The following is a 25,251-nucleotide window of genomic DNA, read 5'->3' as shown; positions in this document are numbered from 1 at the left end:
AGTTTGAAGCCAGTCACTAACCAACTGCTACAACATGACCAAACTAAAAGAACTATCAAAGAGGTCTTCCTAAGTGGTGGTATGTACTACTTACCTAACTAAGGACAACTCAACTAGGAGCTTCTACTAGGTGAGAACTCCTATAGCCTGATCAAGAAATAGTTTCTTTTAGCACATTACTCTTTTAACCTCTCATTTTCCATACTCGGGGTGTAAAAAGGAGAGAGCTGAGCGTAGTGACCCAAGGAGAATAGGGCATTGGCCTTAGGTCCTATCTCGGTACCCAAGAACCTACCAAGCCCTCACAAGGCGACACTTAATCCTTTTCTAACGCTCACTTTTATTTTTGCTCCAACCTTCTTATATTCTTTATTTTATGGCAAGATGTCACCCCAAGAAAGGCAAGGCATCGGCCTCGGATCTTGTCTCATCCCCAGGAACCTACCAAGCCTTCGCAAGGCGATAAACAATAGCTCAAGGACTTTTCTTTCTTTCCTTTTCGATTTTTATAGGGGTTAAAACCCCTTTTTACACACCTCCGTATATTCATATATTGTCTTTCAGATCTTTAGGGTTTTGTATCTTTCCATCATTATTTTAGTAGGCTTCTCTAATTTCCTCACAACTAATAGGAACTCCTAGAACGGCCGTCTAGTAGATCAGCAGAACAGGGTCACTAGAACTCCCTTCTAAAACAAGTTTTTCAATGCCTGACAATGCCTTGCAGGAGGCAAGCACTACTCAGACCTCCCCCAGACATACCTAACCAAAACCTGGGACTTCATGCCTTGATTTTGCTGGTCCCCAACAAACAAAAGAAAGTAGCCCTCACCCACACATATATCGTTAATTGCTTAAGGGAAAAACTAGAAAAGGGGACGAAACCACCTGGAATGGCCACAAGAAGTTTCTTCGTAGCAAAGGCTCCCTCCAGTGACTTCATCAACCTGTATGGCGCAATCACTAAAATAACAAAGCATTAAATGTACCTGCACCAGATAGAAATAGGGCCCTCTTGGCCTAAAGAAATAGCACATTTCACTGCAAACTAACTGGCCCTCTTGGCCTAAAGAGATATATTATTTTTTTCACTTGAAAACAACTAGCCCTCTTGGCCTAAAGAAATCAGACATTAACTACTTAAAGCAATGGCCCTATTGGCCTAACGAAATCAAACAAAACAGTCATAGAAATCCCTCCTTGGAAGAAGGTAGATATATGCAAATACGCTCCATTCCAAGGAGAAAAATAGGGCTTGCAGCCCTAAACTAAATGCATCAAGTTATGGCCCATACCTCCTGCATATGTAGCAAGAGGCGTATGCATAACATGTCTTCTGATCAACCTATGGGTCCAAGATAATAGTGGTAGATGGGTCTCGGCTACTCTTCTCATTACCCATATCAACCATCACCTACTATATATCGTGTGGTCTGATAACATGCCCCATAAGCGCAAGTCCTGTCTCATTATCAATAGCAATATCTAGACTAGGACCACAGTTGAAAAAGAGGTCATCTCCATAAGAAAAATTAGTCAAGGAATCCACAAACTGATTCCAATAACGTGGAATCAGTTGAAGAGTTATGCCCTCAAATTCATCAAGTAGGGTTATAGCAATGCGATGATACATACAAAGGAGAGGATTCCGGACTGTATATGTCCCATTGAGTTGATTTAAGATCAGCTGGGAATCCCCTTTTATTAACAACCGCCTAATGCCACCTTTCTTGGCAATATTCAGTCCCATAATCAGGGCTTTATACTCCGCCCTGTTGTTAGTAAATCCTACCCCGAGATAAGCAGCTAATTTCATGGTAACTCTACATCGGGGATCTCGGATAACTACTCCAACACTTCCTTTTCTATTAGGGCCTCTGGACGCTCCACCAAAGTATAATGTATACGTCCATAATGGGTTTACACATCCAGCCATCAAGAACTCCCCTATTCGTAATTATGATAGGAAAAGTTCAACATATTTAGAGGATGAACTAACGGCTCCATCGCACCTTCTTCATTGAACTCAACAAGGATGCTTGTCAAGATTTGTAAGCAGTGATGGCAGAAAAATTTAATCTCCCACACAAAGGTGCCGTCTTCTTGCTCAATCACTTTATATCCATTTCTCCACCAGATAAGCCTCCCCTGATGATATCTTTGCTCAAGATATGGGTGCTCCAAATAAGGAATTAACCACCCCATCAATCAATTTAAGCTCTCCTCTGCAGGTCTCAAATCAACCCCAGCATAGACTTGCAATGCATTTTTTCGCATTAGCAGACTTAGAAATAATAAGGTTTAATCTTATTAAGATTAACCTCATTCTTAAATTCCACTCCTTGTAGATCAGCTAATAGAACTGTGGACTTATTTTTACCTATCTGAACTATCTTGTAAGGGCCATCCCATCGAGGTTCCAAATTTCCTGGAAACAGCTCCCTCCGTGAATCGTAATATAGAACTAACTACCCCTTTTTAAAAGTATATTTCTTTGCTTTTAGATCATGCAACCATTTCATCCGACGTTTAGCTACCTCTTGGTGCAACAAACTCTGCAATTTGAGCTCGTCCAAGTGGGCTATAGTCGTAAACCGCTCAAATAGGGCATCTTCATCACCCAGAGAATGATTGATTGTGAATGTAATGGTCGGAAACTCAATTTCTAAGGGCAAGACACACTCCTCCCCGTAAACTAATTTGAATGGGGTGTAGCCAGTGGCTCATTTAAACGTCGTATTATATGCCCAAACTGCCACATATAATTTTGTATCCCAGTCCCACTTCTTTTCGGAGACTATCTTGGATAGGATACCCACAAGCTGCTTATTAGTACTTTCGACTTGTCCATTTGCTTGCGGATTATAGGGGGTCATCTTATTATGCTTGATTTGCCAAGCTTCAGTCAAACTTTTAATCACTTTATTTAAAAAATGGATTCCACGGTCCGATACTATTTCTTTTAGCAGACCAAATCGACTGATAATTTGCTCAAGTAGGAAACTGGCAGTCTCTTTTGCATTGTCTTGCCTCATCGCCCGTGCTTTTGACCATTTTGTAAAGTAATCAATTGCTACTATAATATACCTCTTTTGAGTAGTAGACAACAGGGGGACCCACAAATTCAATGCCCCACTTCTCGAATGGAAGGATAGCCATAATAGGCGTAAGCGGGCATTTCCTATTCTCTCTACTGTCATGCCTTTGACAGGTATCACATCTCTTAACATACTCAAGGAATCTTGGAATATGGATGACCACCAATATCCAACTCTTAACACTTTTTGTGCCGTTAACCGCCCAGCAAAGTGCCCTCCACAAGCGGAGTCATGGCACTCTTCCAAAATAAAGGGAACCTCGTCGAGCATCACACATCGGCGATAAATATCATCAATACCCTGCCGATATAATGTGCCCAAGATCAAAGAAAATTTCAATGCCTGTTGTTTAATCCTCCTCTTCTCTGATTTTGATAAAGTAGCTCCAGTCTCTCCTATAGAAAGATAGTGTGTTATAGCAGCATACCAGGAGGGAATAGATGCCGTATCAATCTTGAACAAAGCCTCCATATCACTTCCTCAGCCAAGACCTCTTTTGGTTCTCCAAAATCCACAAGACACTCTACAATGCCCTGAAGCTTTGGCGGCTTGCTCTTAATCTCATAATCAAATTCCTGCAAAGTGATTAACTACTTTGCTAAACGATCAGGTGATTGTAACTTATTCAACAACAATCGAAGCCCTTTCGCCTTCGTATAAAAAACCACCCTCTCATAAAGAATGTAGTGCCTGAACTTTTTGGTCGCAAATACCATCGCAAGGCACAACTTCTCCATATAGGTGTACTTAAATTACGATATGTCCAACTTCTGATTGGCAAAAGCTATCGAATGGTACCACTTTTCCTCCCAAATTTGGGCCAAGTAGTAGCTAATACTATGAATGGTTTCTACTAAAAATATATAAAACATTTCGCCCCTTTTTGGTGCTTTTAAAATAGGTGCTTTGGCAAGCTCCTGCTTCACATCGTCAAAATATACTTTGCAAGCATCACTCCATGAAAACTGACAGTTAAAGGATAGTAGGTTTGTAAGTGGCAATGTTCTTTCTTCCAAGGCATTGATAAACCTCCGATAATACCCTACTGATGACAGAAAGCTATGCACTTCCTTTGGAGTACATGGCGGACTCATGGCGACTATGACCTTGATCTTTTCAGGATTAGTCACAATCCCTATGGAACTAACCACATGGCCTAACAAGAGCCCATATGGGACTCCGAAGACACAATTCTGTGGGTTAAGAGCTATGAAAATTTGTCTGCAACGCTCAAAATACTTTCACAAAATGATCAGCTGTCTATCTCTTACGGTGGCTACCCCCAAATCGTCAATGAATACTTTCAAATCCTCTGGGGAGATGTCGCCAAAGGTCTTGTTGGCTGTTCTTTGCCACGAACCAGGTGCATTACACAACCCAAATGCCATCACATGGTATGCAAAGGTACCGAAGACTGTAATAAATGTCTTTTTTAGCTTATCTTGCTCAGCGATCGCCATTTGGTTATACCCTGCAAAGCAGTCCATAAACGAATAGATTTTCCCACCCGCTAGTTGATCCAAAATTTGGTCAATAAGCGACAACGGATAGTAATCTTTAACAGTCTGCTTATTCAGCTCTCTAAAGTCTACACAAAGACGGATTTGATTATTCTTCTTATTCCTGATCACAATTGGTGAGCACCATTTTGTATGTTGAATAGGGAAGATCAAACCTGCTTTACGCAGCTTCTGTAATTCCTCGTACAACCCGTCCCTTAATTCAAAAGGCATACACCTTACTTTCTGATATACAGGGCGGGTACCTTCCTTTACAGGAATAGTATGCACAGCTAGACTGGGAGGAATACCTTGAAGTTTGTCATAGCTCCAAGCAAAGATATCATGGAACTCTCAAATTAAGGACACATAATCCTCTCTTTCTTTCGAACTAAGCATGGACCCTAATTTAATTGGCCGCGAATCATTTAGCGTACCAAGATCCAGCTCAATAACGTCCGCGTCTCTTATTTGATCATGAGGCTCTATAGGCTCATTCAAAATTATTTGATAAATATCCTCTATAGTGGACCCTTCCTTAGATCCATCACTCGATGATGTCTCACTACCAGATGGATCATCTATTGTTTCTAGTTTAGTGGAGGATAGTGGAGCTCTCTCACTCTGAGGAGACTCAGGGTAAGCATCCACTATTACAAGATGGGCACCTCGACCTAGAACCACTCGACCAGCGGGTATATCGACTTGACAATCTGTCTGTAGAATCCATGGCCTGCCTAGCAAAACCCGATAGCTGGGATGTCCTGCAAACCTTATCATCCTAAAGTCCAGATAGCATTCCATGCTCGCAACTATAACGTGGACCTTAGTAATGCAACCTTCTGGTTGTCTTAAACTATCGTCAGCCATCCTAAGAAGTGTGGAGCTGTCTTTTTGGATCTCTAGACCTAACCTCTCCATCAAGTCTAAACTTATGATATTAACGGAGGATCCAATGTCCACGATAGCGTGCTCCACTAATATTCCATCCACAAATGGTGGAACCCTAGGGCAATGCTTTTCAGCATGATCGAACCAATCTTCCCCCACTCTAGCTATGCCCAAAGGTCCTACTTATATACCCTATACACAGGATTTTCTTGAATTCCTTGCGTACTCCTAGAGAAAGTTTAATCAATTGTAGGAGATTCACGTTTGGTGTGACTTCGCAAAGGGAACTTGCTAGATCAAAGTTGTGATAATTAGCCAAGGTTCTCTTCTCCCGCCAAACTATTCTCTCCTTTGGTCTTTCCACCGGCTTTGGTGCCTCTTTTTTAGCCTTTACCTTCTTTCTTGGCAATCCTTTATCCTCCTCGGGATCGACTTTACTACCAACAAGTCTTAATGGTCCTCCTTCCTTATTAGGATTCGCATTTCCCTAGCATCCTATTTAGGGCTTCCCTGACAGGTTTTACAAATCCTTTGTCACCCTCTTTAATCTTTTGACCTCTTGTTATGGCTCGTAGATTAGAAGTTTCAGCATCATTGACACGTACAGCCTCAATAAGGCTGACTCCACTACCATGAGGTAACTTGTCTACAACAGCCTTTCCTCTTTGCAGTATTTGCCTTAGTCCATCGTCTTGTTGGAGATTATTCCCTTGTGCGTGATGGTTAACTAGACCTAGTTGTTTACTCCCGTGTTGGAGAGAACTGATCTTACTCCAACAGATAACAGCTAAGTGGCCAGACTTCCCGCAAATATCACATTTGACATTCAGAAAATTCCTAGGAAAATGTTGGCCCCCACACCACTTACAGCTGAATCCTGAGGGGCCACCCTCTTCAGGGCGTCGGCTCCCTATCAAATTTTGTTGCTTCTTAAGAAAATTGACATCCACAACTATTTTTTGATATTGTTCAGAGATCATATCGGTGTAGTGCTTCATCATGTCCTTAACTTCACCAAGGATATTAGAAGCACTCGACTCATATCCATGATCATCAATCTATCGTCCCATGGGCCTAACCACTTGATTAGGAATTAGTCACTGACCAACTGGGACAACATTAGGATTCATTGGTTGGTTTCCACCACTATTTAGTGAGGCCGCCTGACTAGCCATAGGCATAGTCATGCCAGGAGGAGCTGGTAACATAGGCAAATTCGACATAATACTCCCTATGCCACTCGTATTTAACATGGGGTCCCCTTGACTCCCATTAGTCAAGGCCAAATTATTACCATTCCAATTTATCCTTGCAGCATAAGCTGCTTGCAAGCGTGACTCTACTCCTTCTGCTTGGGTAATGACAGTGTCAATATTGGCCAAAGCAACACTACTCAGCTGCGCCTGGATATTAAAATCCAATCCATGTAGAAAATATTGCAACTATGCAGCCGCTGGAATGGGAATATAAGCGTTAAGTTTGCAAAGAACTTGATTTAGTTTCTTGGCATATGCCTAGACATTCTCATTTGGCTCTTGGCATATTACATTCAGAACACACAACCAATATTTCCCACCCTTCTCAAGGGAAAACTCCCTATGGAAAGCCATAAAGAATTGGGCACTGCTAGTTATGGTTTCAGCTTCTAGACTGTGATACCACACTGCCGCTCTTCCTTTTAATGTCATGTTGAAGAACGTCATTAGGCGTCCTTCGTCTTGGATTTGATAGTTGAACATGAGCGTTTGAAACTCCTTAATGTGAAGTTCTCCATCTTCTTCTGCTAACCCATGGAAAATGGGCAACGGTGCTCCTAATGCCGGTAAATCCAGTGTACCTGCTAGAACTACGATAGGTTGTGCCATGGCTACAGCCAGATTAACAACATGAGTTTTTGTAGGCAACACTACACCCCCACTTGTTGTGGGTTGATTAACTAGAAATAGGGAAGTACCAAGACTTCCATTTGTACGCGAAGAGCTACTTGTAACACCTAGGTTACTAGAACCACTACCACTTATGCGTAACGGGCTGCTCCTTTGAGGAGAATAGCATCTTACAATCTCCAACCATCGTCTAGCCCTCTCAGCACGTTCTGCTTTTTATATTTTGGCTTGACGGTCCTTGTCAGAGAACATAAACCAACTATTTGGTCCCTAAAAACCCTAGATTCGAGAACCACCACTTGTTGGTAGCTCCCGGCAGATGCACTACCGATGGAACCTAAAATGGGCCGGCACTAACTATGGCACTAGCCAGGCCTCATGCATACGATAGACAATCCCACCACACAGCCTTGCAGGCCAGGAGCATCTAAAACTCACTTTGAACTAAATGCTTACGAAGATTTTGTGTTCTTATCCAATATGTAGTCCAACGTTCACCTTCCCTTCTCTTTAGAGGGAGATCCCATAACATATAGGCCTAATGCCTCGTAATACACACATAGGAAAGCACCTCTCACCTGATTGCCACGGCTCCACTGCGACTCTCCCATACCTCGAGGATTGGCCCCAAGATGCATCGCTCACACATATAATATTCATACAAACTCCACTCTTTCATAATTTAGTGTTCCAAGAGATCTTGATTTGCCTCACAAAACTTTGCCCAACGGAAGCACCAGTCTAAACTTACGGCTTGGGTTTCATGTCCTCTCAGCGTTGGTCAAAGTTTATCAAATAAGTGCAATGCATTCCAGGAGATACCACGTGGCATGCTTGATGCAAGATGTATGACGATTGTGCACAACCATTTTATGATAAAAAACCGGCCATGTGGGGTGCAGAAAATAGCCCTTTCATGAATTTTAACTAAGCGTTACGTGCTGTGCTGCTTTAGGGACTAGCACTGGAACTTCCGTGCTACTAGTCACCTATATTTAATTATGGAACGATCCCTAAATGCTATGCACAAAGAGGAAAATCAGAATTTGTATCTTTTCAGCAATTATATAATTGCACAAACTTCATCCCCCCTCACCATTTAGGTGTTGCTGCGGTGCATAGGTGTAAATGGTTGTTTTGTATCATTTTTGTATATAAAAAAGCGATAAACACGGACTATAACACAAAGGACAAGGCCGAATTGAGGCTTAACCTCATTTTTAACCTTGCCAAACATTCACACACATAAATCTTATTTTTTTCATATTTTTTGAGCACGAAAATTCTAATTTTTTTTATTTTTTGCTATTTTTCCTATTTATTATTCATAAAAATAGATATTTTCTGATTTATTTGTATTGGCTTATTATTTTGATTGGCACTTAACATTTTCTCTGATTTTATCCCATTTTCATCCCTTTTCTCCAACTCAAAATTAAAAAAACCACTAATTTCCATTGAAAATGACATTTTGCAGGTTTTAAAGAATTAATAACGGCTCTAAATCATTACAGGTTCTGCATTTCTGTAGTTACAGCCCTCAATCATGATGCAAACAAGGTTCAAACAATATTTCATCGCATATGAACAACATTTGGACCATGAAACAATAAAAACAATCAAATTCCTTTGTAAAATTGAAGCATACCGCGTGTCTTGCATGTTGCAAGTTTTTTAATGATTATTTTGAGCAGCCCACAGATTGATTAGCAACCACTCTTTAGTGCTGAACCTCTTTCTTCAGCCTCCTCTTCATCTTGAAGCAATTCGGACAAGCATTCTTCATCCCCTTTTCTTCTTGATTTCTTACACATGAATGCCTCTATGCAGGAGAGAGAGGGAGGAGAGAGAAAGATTGGTTTTTGTTCTCCACAACTAAGCAGCCAATGGAGGAGCGGTTTGGAGCGATGGAGAGCGAAGATAGAATGTAGATCAAGGCCAAGATCAGTTGGGGGGTTGTTCACAGCCCCCATCCTCCATCTTCACCAGATCGTGATGATGGCGCCCTGTTTTCCTGATCTCATGAAAAAAAATGCAACACCCCCCCCCCCCCCCCCCCCAATGTTTTTCCAAATTTTGGGCTCCCAAGGGAAGCCCCAAAGGGCCACACCCTTTGGGCTCTCCTTAAGTCCATTTCCACCTATTCCCAATTTGGGCTTGGACTCCCGGGCACTCCCTCTTCCACGTCCGGTGTTCGATTCTTGATCTGAAAATTCTTGGGCGTCCATCTTGAAGTCCTCCATTGCTGGGAATCTCCCAGGGTCTTGTCTCGCATGCCAAAAAATTATGAAAATTCTCCGACCGCCGTCCAGTGGCTCTTTTGAGCATTTCTGGGGCATTGTCGCTTAAAATCGTACTAATTTCCACCGCCGCCTTTGACGAAGTCTATTTTTCCCTGAATATTCATAATTTTTTGCTATTTTTAAGCACTTCTCGGCATAAAAAATCATCTATCAATGGATTAGAGTGGGCTTTAGCTTGGTTTAGTGTCAGGAGTGAGAAAAACTGAGGAAAAAAAGCTTGAGAAATTTTGGCTATGGTGGAATTAGGGTTTCTGAGACAGGGGCCTAGTTTTTCTCAGATTGCAGGAGCTATACTTGATCATTTTCAAAAATTTTTACATGCCTAGGAAGCTGACTTCATGGGCTATCAAAAACCTATGAAAATCGTCCAGATCGTGGACTGTATGAAGCACGCAGGGCACTCGATCAGATTCGGCGTAGTTCAGGACAGGTTTCCGCGATTTCTATAATGCTAGGGTTAGGGCGCAGCAATGTGGTCGATTTATGTGCCAGGATGAAGCGCCTTGAGTAGAAGAACAATTCCCTAGAAGAAATCAAGAGCTGAAGTGGCCTGGTTGAGAAGTTATTGAAGCTCCAAGTGAGGTAGGTCTTGGTTGGCTATGGCAGACACAGAGCAGAGATTGAGAATTTTCACAATGCTGAGCTTCAGATAGCCAAATGTCATGGATTGATGTGATACAGGGAAGCTTTGTGAGTTGGAGAATACTTTTCCAGAAGGAAGCTCCAAGAGATTTGACCTGTGGAGTGAGATATAAGCAGCTCAATTTGACAGGGTGCCGCTGGCTATGGCTGCCATGGAAGCTTCAGTGAGAGTAGAGTTGGGAGATGAAGTCATGAGCTGACATTGAGCTAAATTGAGGTTGAGAGGAATCAAGAGAGGCTAGAGAAGCAATGCCATGCCCAACTGGGCTCTGATACCATGTGAGAAATGCGGGATCTAGAGCATGGCAGTGAGTTATGGTGGATGAAAGAAGAAGTGTGGACTCATGATGAAGAAGATAAAGACACTATTTGTTACACAAGTGAATTAGGTTCCAAGATTGAGACTTGGACTCATAAACACAATCTTGTGTATGTGGACAATGACATTGACACTTCACTGAAATGAAAAGAGTACTATCATTGCATTAAGAAAATGAAGCAAGTACAATGCTTTATAGGAAAGTAGGAAACTGCAGTAGGCACCATTGTGCATATGGGATAAGTTAGCCTGCATATCCTTGACCCTGAAGCTCCATACAAAGAGGCTGTTTAGTGAGTGTGATTGCTGATTCTCAACAGGGTGCATAAGTTGAAGAACACCGCTAGCCACCTAAGTTAATATACAAGACATGCTTGGTTGTTAAGGGTTTTAAACAAGGTAAGGGACTTTATTTTGATGAGATATTCTCTCGTACCATCAATGTGACAACCCTTCACTTGGTTTTGTTCTTGGCTATATAGATGGATTTGGATTTGTACTAGATGGGTGTAAAGGTGGATTTCTTACATGGAGACCTGTATGATGATATCTATATGTAGTAGCCTAAGGTCTTTGTGGAAAAGGGCATAGAACACCTAGTGTGCAAGTTGAGGAAGGGTGTTTATAGACTTAAGCAGGCTCCTAGGGAGTGGTATTACAATTTTGATTTATTTACGCACTCACAAAGGTTATTCCCATAGTGATATGGATCTATATCTTTATATGAAGAAGGCATGTGATGGTGGTACTATATGTGGATGACATGTTGATTATTGGAAGTACTCATGCTGAGTCGGATGATTTGAAGACTCATCTTAAGAAAAGCTTTAAGATGAAGGACATGCCTCTCATATGTCACTTGGTATGTGCACTACATGTAGTCACTCTAATAGACTCCTCTACTTGTCTCATAGAAGAAGTACACTCTCAAAGTGCTTGAGTGATTTCATATGCAAGGTGATAAGCCAATTGGCATCCCTTTACCTTCTCATGCGAAGGTTTGTTAGATTGATTGCTCCCAGTCAGATAATGAGAGATCTAAGATGGCCAAGATCTACTGTGCATTTGTGGTAGGTAACTTGATATATGCCATGATAGGCACTAGAACTGCATAATAGCATTTGCAGCGGGAGTTATGGTTCATTATATGGAAACAGCTCGTAGGCAATATTGGGACACCATGAAGTGTATCATGACATACGTTAAGGACACTACAAACTTATGCCTTTGCTATGGGAACTAGGACAATGGAGTCATGGGTTACATATACTTTGATTATGTAGGACATATAGACAGTAGAAAGTCCACCTTGCTAGTCTGGTGATCATGTTTCTTAGATGTCTAGGGTATAGAAATACATTTCCTTATCTACTACTAAGATTGAGTACATTGAAATCACCATTAAATTCTTACAAGGACACCCTAAAATTAGGTCTCTTGATATAGCCCTTGATATCATGTATATCACTCCTACATTACATTCAGACTCTATGAGTGCCATCTAGTTGCCAGCATATAGTCTAATATTTCATGTGAAGACCAAGCATATTGAGCTCCACTACTATTTTTATAGAGAGGTAGTTGAGGACAAGTAGATAAATATTTCCAAGATCTCTACAAATGAGAATCCTATAGATCTTCTCACTAGAAGTCTCCAATGGAACATTATACCCCTCTTAGGAAGATGACGTGTGTGGGAGCTTTCACTCAACTAGCAATACCCATGGATCGCTTATTGCTTCAAGCGTTCCAAGCCGAGAACTAATGGTTACCTCTCACATAGCCGACACGCCATCCATATCTACAGGTGTAGTGAGCTTACCTCCATGCCGATCGAGTTACCTCCTCTTCCGCGCACTCCGATAGCTCCAGATCCAAGTTCAAGCTTCGAGCAAGCTCCATCCTCAAGCTCCATGCTCCAAGCTCCACTGCCGCGAGCAAGAGAAGAGAAGAGAAGAGAAGAGAAGAGAAGAGAAGAGAAGAGAAGAGGAGAAGATTTGCCATTTTTGCCTATAGTTCTTTATATAACTCTTCCATATCCATAACGTTTTGTTGCATCCTCATGAAGCTTTGCTTTTCTTTAGCCAGCCTTGCCTTCCACCATCTGTTGTCTCCTTCCTTTGTTCTAAGTGCTTCTCTCAACTCATATATTTCTTTTTGGTGCATAGCCACCTGTCTAGTATTTTCCAAGTGGAAGGCAACCATCGACTCCCTCTCAACTTCCAACTCATCCACTGTTATTCTATTCTCTTACTTATCTTTTTCTAACTGCAAGAGAAACTCTTTAACATATTCTTGGCATCATCATTGTAGGGATGGGAGTGTGGAGGTTTCCAGTCTTTATCATTTTAGGTCTTGTCTTGATTTGGCGTCTGCTATCGCCAGTCTCTTCTGCCTAATGGTTGTGGTTTCCACACTCCTCCCCTATGTGAGTTCCTTATTGACAAAGTATTGCATCCAGCAGGCCATGAGATTGCTGACATCTACTATGGTTGGGGTGCCTTGAGTGGGCATAGCTACCACGGTGGTGGGTTTCAAGAGGGTTAGGATGGGGTCAATAAGGGCTTTGCCATTGCCTTCAATCTCACTACCCATGGTGTCATGTCTGACGACACATGCGCACTTGAGCTTGGGCCTTCATCTCTTTGTGGGCTCAAGGCACCCAACTCGTCTTGCCTGCCTTGTTGTTCAATGGACAAGTGTGTGGCTAGCACGATGTTCTCCTCTTCTTTCCTCTTCAATTCCTCCTCCTTTTTAGTAGCCTTTCTTTTTCTCTCCTCTTTGGCTTTCCTTGATTCTTCTTCTTGTCTCTTAGATTCTTCTTTCTCTTTACTCTTATTTTGCTATTCCTCTTTCTTTGACTCGCTATTTGCCTTTTGCAAGTCTACTTTCTCATGTGTTAGCATTTTTTTGGGTTGTTTTGGTTTCCTTCTACTAGATCGGGCTTCTAGCTCTCCCTCCTTTTTGCTAACTGTTCTTTTGCTTGACTAATCTTATTCATGATGGGAGGTGACTTGTTAGGTGTTTCATCTGCTCCTTCCTCTCCATCTTGTGCCTCCTTTATCACTTCCTGGATAAGAAGTGTCAAGTTTCCTCCATACCCAATGAACAAGGCTTTGGCTGAAGGCTTCTTCCTCTCGGCTCCTTTTGAAGTTGGGGACTCTCCATCCGCCAGTCTGCTTCCAAGGGCTAGTGCTTTAGTGGATTGGTCAATGTTTTTTCACACATAGCCATTCCAATCCACCTCATCTAGCGAGTGGGCTGCCACACTCTCCAACATGGCCACACTGATCCTATGCATAAGCGAGTTGTACCTTTGGTTGGAGAACAAGGAGTGGATCACCTTAGCCTAGAATCTAACCTTTGCGTCTGGGATGTCTTCGATGCTTATGCTATCGTTTGTCAAGGCATCCTCCTTTTTCATCTTTAGTGTGGCATAAGCATCTCTCTTCTGCCTCTTTTCCACCTTTGGTTCCAATCCCAGTGCCTTCTCTACCAAGGTCTTACTAAGCGGGATCTGCACTTGCTTGGTTCCTTCTCTACTCCCCATAGTTACTATTCCATACTCCTTGTCAAGGTTGTATGTCCTCAAGAATTCCACACACTTAGTGTCGTTGGTGGCTCTTGTCCAAACTTTTCAATATACTTGGCAAGGTTGCATTGTTCTACAACCCTCTTGGCAACCTCCTCATTGGCCACCACCTCTTCGATGTTGTGAATGCTCTTGAATTTGAGCTGGTTTTCAAGGGAAAGGCCATTTTTCACCCTTCCCTATTTCGTGAAGGGAAGGTGATGGGCTCGGTCTTGCTACGACATCTTCAGCTCCTATCATGAACCATGGTTCACCTTAGTGCTTTCCAAAACAGTTACTTGCTAAAAGAAAAGACTTCATGCTTACTTAATAGAAACATTTTTAGTACAGAAATAGACTTTTCCTTCAAGCTTTATTCCAAAATTTTGTGACATTTTCCTCAATCTCGAGTTAATATTTTCCTTCCTTTTCTATTTTTAGGTGTGGATTGAGGCTTTTAAGGTATGTTTTTCCTTTTCTTGTTTCCTTATGTGTTTGATTTGATTTTGATTCGCCTTACCCCCTTACCCCCTCCCCATTGGAATTGAGAAGAATCCTTCCTAGGATTGAAGGTTAGAGAGTAGAGGGTGTTCAGTGCATGGGCATACTATTTTACTTTTGCATGAGCCAATCATAGAAGTTTGGATTATATTCCATATGAGCATATCTATCCATGTCGAAAGGTCAAATGCCTACCTAGGTGATGTAAGTAAGGACATTGAGTAAGAAGTCACCAGAGTCTAGGCGACTAGCAATGTGCAGTTCCTCCTTGGTGACGATGCAATCTAAGTAGGGGTGTCCCTGAATGTGTCCTTCCATGGGTCGATCATGAATTGTCGTCAATACCCTATAAGAGGTTGGAGAGACATAATTTGGGTCGTACTTTGATGTTTTGATTGCGTGTCGTTGCTCGACATTTGTCATGATTTGACATTCTTTGAGCTCCTAGTGAAGGCAAAGGGCGTACAATTTCCTCAAGAAAGGGGAGTCACGGCAACAAGCTATTTCAAGTCTTGTCTCTCTCTCTTGATCATTGGCATAAGTTGTGCGCTTATCATACGTGGTGATGAGGCATTGTTTCTACGCTTGTTCACGGGAAACATTAGGTGGAAATAATCTCCTCAGCTACCTCGAAAGCCTTAACAAACACAAATTCTGATTCTTCCCAGGAACAAGGGAGTGTTTGTACTTCTGTCACTATAGGCTTGTCCAAGAGTCCCAAGTCTAAGCGATCATAGCTTTTAGCAAGCGACATGAAGGTGGCATCTAAGCATCTAAGACAAACAACCAAGTCATCCCCTATATTCGCTGCTAAGTCCAAGTCCATTCAAAATTGATCGTCGTTCATAAGAGGGTCTAAGGCTAGCAAGGGGTTGGGATTTGACAGATTTAGAGATTTTAGTAGCTAATGGTGGCCGTTTTGGTTGTTTTTGAGCTTGCAGTTGGACCATTTGTACCGTAGGCTGGGTTATGGTTGTTGATGGTGCATTGCTACATTTGACTGAGGTTTCATGAGTTGTAGAACTAGTCATGGCATGTGTGTGGGTGGCAGGCTGCGGTTTGGGTCTATAGACTTACTCAGTCTTCACTAGTTTTTGTGTTGGTGATTCTAAAGGCTTTGAATCATGAGGCTTTTGTGGCCTTGGCCATGGATGTGTCATGTGGCCTTGTGTGGTCAAGCTTGAGGGTAGCATTTGATTAGTGTCTTTGGCCGTTTTGTTCTTAGGAATCCGTATTCAATCATTACCCTCGTAATAGCCTTGTGCTTGCAATAGGGTCTTGGGGACCCATCACGGCTTGATTGTGCATTGATGTCTATAGTTGCACCTTGGACTCCTAGGGCACACGAGGTGGGGTTCTTAGCCTTGCAGGGTTGCGGGTATGTGCCTAGGTGGCGGTTGTTCCCATTTAGGCATCCATTGAAGCTTCGGCTCATGGGCCTTAGCTTTGACTTCAATGATTTTCTGGTCTTGAAGCTTGGTGGGTTGGGATGAAGCACTACCCCCCTCCTTAGACTTGGCGATAGGTTTCTCTATCGGTGGCTTTGCAGACTTGGAAGGAGCCACACAGCCCTTGTTGAAATCTGTAACTATGTGGATGTTGCCCATGGCTAGGTGGACACGTTGTGACTCGTAGTCAACATTACAACGAGCTTCCTTCCTAAAGGTTGTCCTAATAGCATCTCCGTGTGCCTGCATTTTTAGTGTTGGCAACACATAAAATATCATCAACATGCTTTCAGATTGGATAGAAATTGCAGCCTTGCACTTTACCAAGAGTGTGTATGATCAACCCCCATGCAAACTGAGTTTAGTGTTAGTGGGCTATAGTTGTGGTTTTTCAATTTGGGTCCAATGATAATGAGTTAAGACATTAAAGTCGTGGATCAGTGCCCTAAAGGTGCATGTGTGCTTGATAGTGACCATTATGCTTAGATAGGCTAGTTCTACAGCTTCCTCATCCTCATCGTCCATGTCAATGATGGTGGCTACTCATACATTGACAAGGGACTCTAGCATTGGAGGCTCATGGAGTAGGTGCATGGGAGGGTAGTATTTCGTTATGCGGCTGCATTGAAGAAGCCTATGCCCTCACCTTCCAAGGTTTCGAGTTCCACATTGCCAGTTTGGCTAATGGCTTGAACTCTAAAAGGTCCTAACCCCCTAGGCTTCATTTTTTGTTTATGTCCCTTGACTGAGTACAGTAGTACTAAGTTGCCCTATTCAAAGTCTCACTGCTTAACATGCTTGTCAAACCAGCTTTTTCGTCTTGCCTTCTTGCATATTAGCACATGGGTGGCTATAAGCTGAGTTTCTGATAAGCATTCAAGCTCAACTAGGCAGTTCATCCATACCTCCTTCCCATCCTATCTCTCTTGAAGGGCTATCCTCAAGCTAGGAAAAACAAAGAATTCTAAGGGTAGAACTACTTCAATACCATAGGTGAACCTAAAGGGAGTCTGACCTACAACCATTTTGTAAGCCGCGCAGTAGGCCCATAAGGCTGCCATCAACTTGTTATCCTAGTCACTGCGCAAAGCAGAGACTACCTTGGTCAAGATGTTCACCAAGATTTTATTTGTGGATTCAGCTTGGCTGTTTTCCTGAGGGTAATAAGGCAAAGATTTTCAATGGATGAATAGGAAGGTGGATAGGAGATGAGCTATCACTTCATTGATGAAGTGTGTGCCTTGCTTACTAACAAGTTCAATGGGGCTACCAAATCGTCCGATCACTTGCTCCCATAAGAACTTGGGAGTGGTCCTAGCATCATTTTTTCTTATAGCTCGTGCTTCTGCCCATTTTGTTAGATAATCGGTGGGTGGCGACAATGATGTACTTAGCTTGTGAATAATGTGCTGCAAGACTAACGGGTCGAATGAAGTCAATCCCCCATTTCTCAAAGGGTTGTCATGCAATGAGCTTAGCTCCATGTGATCCTTACACATAGGGGCCTTGGTCCATTGGCACTCATCACAGTACTTTATGAACCGTGTTACATCTCTGAAAAGAGTAGGCCACCACAACTAGGACAGCAGCACCTTGTAGGCTATTGTGTCTCGAGTGAAGTGTCCTCCTATGAATCCACCGTGTGCCTCTATGAATACATCGTGCATTTAATGCTAACATATGTAATTTCACAGCAACTCTTCTTGCCCCAACCTATAGAGTTGCCCTGCTATCAACTATGATAGGGTTGGCAAGATGAGTCGCCTAAGTCGAGCCTTTTCTATTGGTCATTCAGGTCCCGGGGGGTCCACTAGGGTTTACCGTATGGTACCACGTGAGTGTAAGGGAGGGGGTTATTTAAGGGAAGGAAGGTACATTTTATAAGGTAAGGTCCCATAAATAGGGGGTAGATAAGGGGCATTTTCATATATTTCTTGCACGCAGCTGACGTCTCCTTATTACTACTAGTGAATCCCCCGTGGTTCAACTAGCCCATGCTCAAGCACTTGGACTATGTCATCTACCCAATACAATGCCATGTCGGCTCTAAACAAATCTCTTTTGTTGGATAAGCTAAATAGATGTGTGTCTAGCAGTTCATCTAGAATGCCTTGTCGAGTAGCTTCTCTTGTGGGGATGCGAGACATATGGTTGGCCATGTAGTGCTACTTCCCTTGTACCACCATAGAGATGTCAAATTATAAAAGCAGAATGATCCATCAAGCAATGCATCATGTAGAGCATAAGGTTTATTAACAAGATATATAGCAAGGCTTGATAGTCAACAAAGAAGGTAAAAGGCATAGCCAAAAGATAATGCCAAAATTTCTTTATAGCAAACACCATGGCCAAAACCCTCTCTTTCCATTGTTGAGTGATTCATTTTGATCTTAGTGAGTTGTTTGCTAGCAAAGCTCACTGGGTAATCTAGGTTGTGTTTACCAGGCTGGCACAACACAGCTCCTACAACGAATTTTGAAGCATCAATGTACACATGGAATGTGAGTGTCTAGAGTCCCAAGAGAGAAACCAAGGAAAAAGGATTTCTACTACAAGAAAATATATCTTGTAACATCAACAAGTTTTTGTTTCATTCTTTAGAGAACCACAATTACAAGGAAAAGAACACCATGAGCAAAAAATCTTCACAAAGCATCATAGAAATAATCTTCCACGGCTTTATCTTTAACCAAATTGATCATGCTCTTCATATTCTTCATAGAATTCATCAACAAACAAAGAGAACACAAAAGAAACACCACTTTTAATGGAAATAAAATCACATAGTACTCATCTTCATTGTCTTCATTGTTTTCTCTCACAATCTCTCATAGAAAGATACATTGTTTGGCATAGAATTTGCTCTCTCTCTCTCTCTCTCTCTCTCTCTCTCTCTCTCTCTTTCTCTCTCTCTCAATAAATAGTACATCATCTTCTCACTACAATACTCAATAATCACTCATAATAATCATTTTTTGGTTATGGATGCCCCTTCCAAAAGGTATTTCTGATATGAAAGGTCATTAGAGCTACTACAGTGACTCTTCATAACTCATCACTATCACTTCACTTCAGTCTTCAGTAGCTGCTTCTTCCACTTCCTTGAGCTCTTTTGAAATTACATCTACCTCTTTCCAAAGCTATAAAACTTTTCCAAAAGTCACACATACATTTCACAGAACACTTACAGAGGCATACAGAATAGAGCAAAATAGAAACAAAGACTCTACAAAAGCTCAATAGAGGGTTATAGAAAGTCAACAAAAAACATCAGAACCTCATAACTCATACTGAAACCATTCCAAACTATAAAAAAAAAATTAATGATATTTCAAACAACCTCAACCTTCATCAATCATTACCCCATCCTTCATACAGAAGAAAATCAAAACAAAATAGAAGCTATCAGAAAGCATCGGAACCTATCAAAACATTACAGAGCCTCCTATCTTTACTAGAAATCATCATGAGCTTCCAAAACATAATCAACCTCATCCAAAAAACTCTCAAACACTTTCAAAACAATCAATCATCACTCAAAATCCATCAAAATTCAACCATTCAGCCCTCAAAGACAACAAAAATCAACAAAAAAGAAGAAGTCATTTCAGCATTCAACATATTCCCACACTTAATAAGGAAGCATCCTCGTTGTCACCTAGGAAAAAGGGAATACATGTTCAGTAAAGATCTCAACTTGATCTTCTTTAGCATCTTCAATAAACCACCCAACCACGACCCCAACTTATAACCTGGATCTAATAAAACATACAACGAAAGGAAAACCCTTTATCCATTAACATCTCTTATAAACAATAACAAATCATAATAAATTCGTAAAGGATATAAGAGGTTCTTTAGCTTTGCTTCTTAGCTTTCCATCTACCATCACCATCACTACAAATAATTCGAAAAGAGAGCTCTCGAACAAATCCAATATTGAACCGCCACGAACTCATCACATAGAAATTAACTCAACGCAAACAAAAAATAACCATTTGAATGGCACCTCCAAAAGAAAGATATATCATTATGGATCATAAAGGATACATCCAGAGGTATCAGTGAAGATGATCCCTCTTGAAGGCTTGATGACTACAAAAACGATCCATGGATAAGGATTTATCTACAAAAGTTTTTGGAGGATTCTAGAAAAATTGAAGGCAGCATATCCTTTCTAACAAAACAAGATATCTACTAAGCAGACAAAGAGCATGAAAATATAGTACATCCAATTGTTGGGAATCAATATTCACATTGACATTCATACTTAACTTTGGAATGGCCTTTTGATCATTATGGGAATGCCTATGCATATATGCTAGGTACCAAGCAAAGTGGGCCGTCAATCTCACTGAAGGATCTGGAGAGTGTGAATATTGTTGGGAAAAATGGAGATAATTTTGGTATGCTTGACTAGCAGTCATCCACTCCCTTGGAGGTAATGTCCAATTAATCTATGGTCCAATAAGAGAATCAGCTGAGCTCCATCCTCTTCTTCTTGGAATCTTCTTATCAACCCCTCATATCCACTAACCAACTGAGGGGGCTGAGAAATAGAAGTTGTAGGAGATGGAAGAGGAATTGGTACAATCAGAGGATGAAGAGATGGGTAGGCAAAATCATAAAATGAGGAATAAGCTAAAGAAGGATTAGTTGAGAATTTAGGCGAATTGGTTAAGAAAGGTGTTAACTGATAAGCAAGAAAAGTGGAACAAATATGTATAGATGGGGAAGGACAAGACAGAGAAGGAAAAAATACTTGATCTTTGGTGAAAGAAAAATAAGTAAAAATAAAAATTTGAGGAGCACCCTCATGTTGGAAAGGAGAGGCAAAATGACTGTAGAGTTGGATTTATAAAGGAAAAAATAAGCATCATATTGATGGGCCATTTGTTGATAATAACATAAGCTAGGAACGGATGGACCTAAAGTAGATCGTCAATGGTGAGCATCAAAGAAAGATGAATCAAATGGGGGTTGTTTAGAAAGATAGGCTAAAAGCTCCATCCTCTGTTGGTTAATGTTCTGCACATGATTAGAGGCTTTGTTTCTGCCATTGGTTCAAGACTACAAAATCAATCATTGTATGCCATGAAATGTAAGGGCAAGTAGCCACTTTGGAAGAATAACATTGGAACATTTCATCTATCCTCAACTCCAAATGTTTGACGTACAAGGTAGCTTGTAAGACCACATCCCCAACATACCAAAGCTAGATCTTCATTGTCTGGAATCATCAAATCACCTCTCAAATACATATATGATAGAAGCATAGTATCCAAAGTCATAGAGTCTTCAAAGACCATTCGAACTACTTCTATGAGCAAGTCAGAAGATCAGGCCCCACTGCAACCATCCTCTGGAAGAGGATTGAGGAAGTTACTATATGTATATTCTCTAAATCACGTGCGTTCAAGGCCTATTTATAAATATCCTTATCTGTGAACTTTTCTTGAATAAAACATAACCCTTTTCTATTCGGTCTGTAAATAACCCCTTTATATTATACCCTTGTGTATGTAAAGAAAATATAAAAAGGGTATTTTAAAAATACCTTATTTTAAATCCACGTGATGCACACATATATTCATGAGTAACTTACCCAAGGGAGGAGGTAAATCCATCATTGAGAGCTTAATAATGTAGCTTGTCTTTGAAGAACTACCAAGTCTGCAGCAGGGGACAAAGTAGAAATTGGCTACCCAAGACTCTATGTAGTAGAGCGAGACTGAGTCAACTGATCTTTGAGTTATTGGATCTGAGCATTGCTCTGGTCTAAGATAGTTGTGGTGGATTTAAACTACTCTGCTTGGGCAACTATTACCGCTTTCATCTCTTGACCCTCCTTCTGTAACCTATCCCTCTCTTCTGTTATAGTGACAACTTGAGACCTAGAGTAACGTGGAATCAGCTGAAAAGACACTCTCTCAAATTCCTCAAGTAGGGTCATCGCAGTTCGATGATACATACAAAGGATGGGATTCCGCACTGTGTATGTCCCATCTAGCTGATTCAGGATCAACTAGGAATCCCCTTTTACTAACAACTGTCGAATACCACCTTGTTTGGCAATATGCAGTGGTAATATGTAGTCCCATAATCAAGGCTTTATACTCTGCCATATTGCACAGTGAATCCTACCCCGAGATAAGCAGCTAACTTCATCGTAACTCTACGTCAGGGATCTCAGATTACTACTCCAACACTTCCCTTTTAATTAGGGCCCCTGGACGCTCCGTCAAAATATAATGTGTACGTCCACAATGGGTTTACATAGCCTGCCATCATGCCTCTATTCGTAATTATGATAGTCAAAATTCAGCATGTTTAGAGGGTGAACTGACGACTCCATCCCACCTTCTTCATTGAACTCAACAGGGATACTTGTCAACAGTCGTAAGCAGTGATTGCAGAAGACTTTGATCTCCCACACAAAGGTTCCGTCTTCTTGCTCAATGACTTTGTATCCTTTGCTCCACCAGATAAGTTTCCCTTGATGGTATCTTTGCTCCAGATATGGGTGCTCCAAATAAGGAATTAACTGCCCCATCAACCACCTTTAAGCTCTTTTGCAGGTCTCAAATCAGCCTAAGCATGGACCTGCAATGCATTTTTTTGTGTTAGCATACTTAGAAATAATAAGGTTTAATCTTATTAAGACTCCCCCTCAATATCTAGAGTTGTTAGTGAGCATGGTTTATAACTTATGAAATCCACATTAGTCTAGCCCCATGCTGCTAGGATGACTAAGAAATAATCTTCTCTCAGATCAAAAAGATGTTGAATGTCATTGAGCAATACATACCTTTTTTGTTGATAAGGTAGGTAGGAAATATAGGGATGCAGTTCAAGGGGCCTTCTTCAATATCTATACTCAATTCCATCTCCTCTTCTTCTATCTTTGTGATATTCTGACTCTTGAACATAGTAGAATCAAAACTTGCACTAGTTGGTTCTCAACATCCTCTTGAAACATCTCTGCCTTCTCTTCAACATCCTCATCCATATATGCAACATCTTCATCCTTGCTCTCTTACCCTTTCTCTGAAGGAAAATTCTCCGAGAAACACAAGAAAACATATGTCTTTGTGAATCAAAAGCCATTGTTGCTTATCCTTATGAAAGAGGCAGTTTATTTTAGGCATTCTAAACTCTTTGTCAATAAGATAATACTTGGTCATCAAAGTTTTCCTGGATGCATTGGATCACAACATTAAAATGGATATAACTATCAATTAAGAGAGACTTTGTATGTCTAGAGTAGAACTCTCTGTGCTCAATCCATAAGCTTCTCATCAAGATCACTCATCATTTCTTGCAAATCAAAAGGGACATTAAGCATCTCCCTTATGTATATAAATTTGCATGAGTTTCCTGTCTTTTACAGGAAATCAAAAGGCATGTCATCAAAATTATCCTCAAGCTCCTCTTGCTTCATTCCATCAAGGGAAAGCTTCCTCTTTGACATCCCCAAACACTATAAAAATAAGTTAGTAGAAGGCACTAGATAACAATGCAACTTAATTCACATTTCGTATGGCAACATCCTAGTAGAGTTGCATTTATTGTGGCCTAAACAAGCCCATGATCCACTCCTTTTCTCTTGCAAATAGTGCAATTACCAATGTACATAACCATCTAAATAGGTGTCCATATAAATATCCATAGGTGTTGAGGTTGCCTACTTAATAGAGATGTCCCTACCCATAGTAGCTAGGTGCATGCATACCTATGGTGTGATAACCACTTCTAACGAGGACATGGTCAATGAGGTGCTAGAGTCCATGGTAAGCTCAAAATCAATATTCACAAAGCAATACATACAAAAGAAAACAAGCCCCCAAAATGCACTCCTGCATAATGAGACAAGCCTCCTATATTTGAATTATTTCTTGTAGTCCTAAGATTACTGCTCTTATTCTTCACTAGATATCTGCATCTCTTGCAAAATGCTCAGCTCTACAATACATCATCCCTTCTTTATTCTCGAAATATTGCCCTTGTGTCATGCTAATAATCACACCTCTAAATATGATAATACACACAAAATATATAAGATGTGATGCTCTACAGTGCCTCCTTAGCCTCAAGACAAGAGCTATGTCGATAGGCGGCATGTATCGAACATCCACCACGGTCCCTATTACGATGGAATATAATGAAGGATGTGGAAGTTGCCCATATTTGGATGCACATGGTACTGAATGAGATCACTAGTACCACAAGGTCTACTTGGAGACCTTCATCCATATGATGGGCTTCATACAAGTGCCACATGGTACTTAATGAGGTCTAACATAAGAAACACGATTTCATAAGCTACAAGAGTCAGCAAAGCTACTAAATTGACATTCCATACAACAAATTTTTAAGAATTTTGGTAGGCCTATTGATGGAATTCACATTGCATAGGACAAATTATCAAGCACTTTGGTAGATCATTGTTGCACTTTGGAGTCTTCTGAGCCATCAAAGCCACCAAAAAAGCATAAAAGGAGATTTTCACAAGGTATAAGATGTCTTAGGGAAAGTAGGAAGGCAATGAGAGCTCTTAATAATGCATCTACAAAGTTGCCATTCCAAAGAGTTATCGGGGAGGTATGTGATAGGCATAGTCTCAATAGCTTTAGATGGACAAGGAGTGCTCTTATTTGTATGGATGAGGCTACAAATGACTTCTTGATTGAATTTTTCCAAGATGCATACATTTGTACCATCTATGCACATAGAGTGACACTTACGGGATAAGGATATGATTATCTTATGAAGATTGATGTATAGATTCTCCAAGCTTTTGGAGCCAATGCCTCTTATTACACAGATGAGAAAACATATAGCATTCTTAATGTGCCACCACCATACAAAAAGAAGAAGGACACAGGTCCTAAAGTGGAGGATATTACATATGAGAGAGATACAAGACAACATGAGAAGGAGGAAAAGGCTAGAGAGGAACAAGCAGAGAAATGGAGGGAGCATAAGAGGAAGAAATCATGAGAAAAAGAAGTAGAGAAACTAGGACCTCTGGAGGATGAGCTTTTTGACATTCTTGATAGGGTCAATCTCAGGGAAGTTACTATATGTATATCC

This window comes from Lygodium microphyllum, chromosome 20, assembly GCF_053477565.2.
Source record: "Lygodium microphyllum isolate KBCC chromosome 20, Lygodium_microphyllum_v1.1.10, whole genome shotgun sequence".
NCBI lineage: Eukaryota > Viridiplantae > Streptophyta > Polypodiopsida > Schizaeales > Lygodiaceae > Lygodium > Lygodium microphyllum.
Note: the sequence above shows the minus strand (reverse complement) of the source record.